The following is a 4,929-nucleotide window of genomic DNA, read 5'->3' on the forward strand; positions in this document are numbered from 1 at the left end:
CACTTAGTAGCTGACATGATAACAAGCAGTACCTGAGCAATAAAATCTCTTTGTGTACAGTGTGTGTGTATGTGTGTTGTCTGTCAGTAATTCTTCAATGAGTACGATTGATGAAGCTCTGAGGAGAGAATCTTGTCACTGAAATATTAGTGTAACAGCGTATCAGGGAGCATGTTAATGACTGGCTGGTCAGCTCTCTCACATTCCCCATCTCTCTGTGTCAGTTCTCTCACATTCCCTTTCTCTGTGTCAGTTCTCTCACGTTCCCCGTCTCACTGTGTCAGTACTCACATTCCATCTCTCTGTGTCAGTTCTCTCATGTTCTCCGTTTCTCTGTGTTAGCTCTCTCATTCCCTGTCTCTCTGTCAGTTCTCTCACATTCCCTGTCTCTCTGTATCAGCTCTTTCACGTTCCCTATTTCTGTCAGCTTTCTCACATTCCCTGTCTCTCCCTTCTCTGTCTGATGTGCTTAGACAAGACACGTGGTGGAATGTGGCCACATAACTCTAACCAGCATCTCCCCATTTATGAAGGCGTTCCTGCATGTGGACAGAGTTGACGTGGACATTAGAGTCCTTTTCCTGTGCAGGTAGGATGTGTCCTGGATGACAACACACAATGCTAGCTAGCATCATTAATATACAAGGTGCAGATAGCATTAACCATCTGAGATGACATTAACTAGTTTCTGCTAGCATTCATTCATTCATTCATTCTCAGTGACTGTAGATGAAGAGTTTTTTTTACAGTCTTGAGCATTTAAGATTACAAGCCATTTTTCCATCTACGGGACACCAAAGTGCCACAAATTGGCAGAGAGAGTTATGATCAGATTTCTAAGATAAGATTTCTTAAAGTACACAACACACATGACCTCAGATCACAGCACATGTGACTTCAGACTACAGGACATGTGGCCCCAGCACACGGCACATGTGCCCTCAGACCACAGGACATGTGCCCCCAGCACACAGCACATGTAACACCATGTACCACCCCACTTATTGTTTATGGGGAGATGCTGTGATGTATCTGTAGTTTATGGGAAGATGCTGTCATGCGTTTGTATTTTATGGAGAGATGCTGGCATGTGTCTGTAGTTTCTGTGCTGACCAGGAGTTGGAGGCCTTCTTCAATCTGTACTTCATGCAGGCAACTTTCTTCCAGGCACCTGACTAGAGAGAAAGGACCAGGAGAGAGTGATGGTACACACACACACACACACATACACACCGTCTCTCTTTCTCTCTCACACACACACACATACTCTCTCTCTCACTCTCTCTCCCTCTCCCTGCTATTCTCACTTTGGAATTCTGCTATTCTCTGGCTAATGCCTGCCTGATTCTGTGTGATTGGTTTTCTATTGATAAGAATAACGAAGATTCTGCCAATCTCATGAGGTAACGCGCATGTGCACACACAAACGCACAGACTCATTTATAAGCACAGAACTATGCTTATGTATTAGCATCTGTTCCTCAAAATGTAGTGACTTCCTGTTATTGAGGAGGCTGAAATAATTCTCCAATTAATCTTTTTCTTTTCATAGTTAATAAGTTAAGGAGGAGCACATCTAATGAACAGGCTATGCACATCAACCAGGCTTCCAAATATAAATACAACCACATAACACTTGTTACCAAGGTTACTGAGTAAATGCAGGAGTGGCTGGTATTTCAAAAATGTTCAAAACTTAAACTTGATTCCTCCAACAAGTATCAAAAGAACCACCCACTTCAGAAACACTATCAGAAACATTTTTTTCCTGTTCAACATACACATACATACACACACATACACATGCACACACACACACACACACACACACACACAGACACTTATTGTCCTCCTAGTTGTCATTTGGATTATTTCTCGCTTTTTTCTTCCATTTTGATTCCCAGCGTGATCTCCGTTAAGCAGTACTAGCAGCACCAGAGTGATTGTGCAGCTGCTTAGACTTAGCATTAAAGTAAGTTCATACACATCAGTCAAATAAAGCTTGCACACAGCAAAAATGTAAGGATCTGAGGGAACTTTGAAACCTGAGCTGAAAACTTGACCAAATAAGATCACACACAGTACAAAAAGATCACACACACACTACAGTAAGCTCACACATGGCACCTGCCATTTCTCTGTTGTGCATGTTTGTCACCATGGTTCTTGGAGCCTGGGGCCCCGAGAAGCCTGTTCTCCATACGCTAACGTGCTTTTCTGCTCTAGCAGTCCAGAATGCGTTCAGAATTGAATGACCTGCACCTTCATAACACCAGTCAGCTGTGTTCATGGGAAGTGGAGATCCTGCCTTAGAAATGAGGAGCAGCTTTAGTCAAGTGAGGCATAATAAATAGTTATTAACCCAATGCCTCAGCGCTAACCCTGAGGTTAAATACAAATAAATATAAAGGGAAAACAAAATTAGAATAGCCTATTCTGCTCGCTGTTCATCAAAGCTGTTTGTCATTTTACACAGCTCTTTCATGCCCCCCTAAGGTCTGCAGACGTATCTGCAGAATGTACCCAACTGGGATTGGATCCATGTGGATGCTGTCATCTGCCTTGTGGAGCTCAAAATGGGCTTCATGGCACAGAGCTGCCAGGTACCAGGACTCTCAATACTGCTTGCCAACCTGTTCACCATGCAGAGTGAAATGGAGATACCCTAGTGGGTGGATGGGGGTGTCTTCAGACTGTAATATCAGCACCAGCCTAACACCAACACCAGCATAACGGTGTAACACAAGCACCAGTGTAACAGTGTAACAACTATGTAATAATGGAACACCAGCATCACCGGCTTAAAAATGTAAAGATGAATGGTGTAACACCATCACCAGCATAACAGTGTAACACTGTTTGGGAGGTTCCATTTTTGAATGGCACTATCGAGTACAGCATCCTTATTCTCTATGTGTTGTTCACAAAATCTAAATTGTTGGCATTGGATAAAATTAAGGTACTATTCCTCCCTCTCTTCCATCTCTCTTTATCTCTCTCTCTCTGTCTCCCCTTTCATGTCTTTCCTTCTCTCCTTCCATTCTGACCACCTCTTCCTTTGTAGAAGGAGGAAGACAGCTGGCAGAACCTCTACAGAGAGTGCTTGTACAATGAAATCTACACAGAGCATCTGTCTGCCTCTTTCACTGGCATGACCTTTGCCCAGGCCAGCACGTCAGTCCCTCTGAGACAATGAAAAACATCAGATGCTACAAGCAAAAATCAAACTCTGAACAAACAGCACATAATCTATAAGCAAACAACCCATAGATAAACTAAACAAACAGCACATAGATAAACTCTAAACAAACAGCCCATTGATAAGCTATAAACAAACAGCACATAGCAAGCATTACACAGATAAAAATTTAAACAGCACACAGATCAACTCTAGGCAAACAGCACATAGATAAACTCTAAGCAAACAGCACACATATCAACTTTATACAGCACATAGATAAACTCTAAGCAAACAACACAAATAAACTCTAAGCAAACAACACAGATAAACTCTAAGCAAACAGATCAACTTTAAATAGTACATAGATAAACTAAACAAACAGCACATAGCAAACAGCACACCATTAAATTTTCTTTGTCACAATTAAACCTTCTTTGTATAGATGAGAAAGAAAGTAATTCAGTAACAGTGTTACCGTTTTTACACCATAAAACTCAGCAGTAACAGCAAGTACATTAACATAGTAGAGCAAAATGTCCTCTTATAGCTAAAAAAAAGGGGGGGGGGGGCTTATTTCTAACAGTGTCAGTAATCACAAAGAACCTTCATATGATAGCTAAACAGCTAGCTGTGCTGCTTCATTGTAGATGGTTAGTTAGCTATTGTGCATGTTTGAGGTTTTTTGTTGACTAATTCCAGTTAGCTCTGAAATGGCAGAAAAAATGGCCTGTCTCGCTGCTTTTGTGGTTGTTGTTGTTTTTTGTTTGTTTTTATTCTTTTTTAGCAGGCATGGTGTGGAAAAGGGTGCCAAAGATGCACACAAATAGCTTGCTAGTTTGCTTGAGGCAGCGAGGGACCATAGCCTGGTGCCACAGCAACAGTAACCAAACCGCACAGAACCACAGCTATCTTAACATTGTAAATCCAAATCCAAATCCAAGTTAGCTAATTCACGAACATGTTCTTCTGCTCTTCTCTGTTAATGAAAGCATGTAGAGTCAATTATAGGGCTTATCGAAACTGTATTACATGTGTTGTTTTGATACAATAGGGCAAACCTTGTTTATCACCCCAGCCCTTACTCCCACATAACTCTCACCCTAGTCTCCTTGGGTTCATTAGTGTCAGGAACAATGCGATGTTTTTCTTCTCTGGTCCAGTGTTTTGGTGAACCATCCGAGCATGATAAAGATCAAGAACCAGAGTCTGGGTAGCAATGTTGCTGTTGCAAGACAGCACAATCAATCGACCAATTAATCAATCAATAAATCAATCGGTTAGTCAGACAGTCACTCAGTCAGTTTATTTATATCTGTCTATGTCTGTATATATGTATGCATGCACATATGTAAGCAGTCTATGTATGTGCTGTTATTTGAGTACCTAATTTGCTACTTGCGTGCTACTCTTTCAGGGACAGCCTCAACTTCTCTGTATGTAATTTGTATATTAATGACCTGAGACTCTGCAAATGCAGTGTCTATAGAAATGGTAAACCACACACACTCTTAATCTCTGATTTAAACATTTAATTTTTTAATGGTTGGTAGAGAGTGAAGGAATGGGTGTAGTGGCTTGTAATTAGACATTTCTGTTACACTGTTTCAGTGCATCCCATTACATAACCACAACAGTGATTTTCAATCAGAACACTAACAGCTTCTGCCAGTAATGCCTATTGTTAACTATGTGTCATAGTGTTTCTTACCAGTAGATGGAGTCACATAATAGGCCACGAACATCTGGAG

The sequence above is a fragment of the Electrophorus electricus genome, chromosome 7, assembly GCF_041902795.1.
Source record: "Electrophorus electricus isolate QZ-2024a chromosome 7, ASM4190279v1, whole genome shotgun sequence".
Taxonomy (NCBI): domain Eukaryota; kingdom Metazoa; phylum Chordata; class Actinopteri; order Gymnotiformes; family Gymnotidae; genus Electrophorus; species Electrophorus electricus.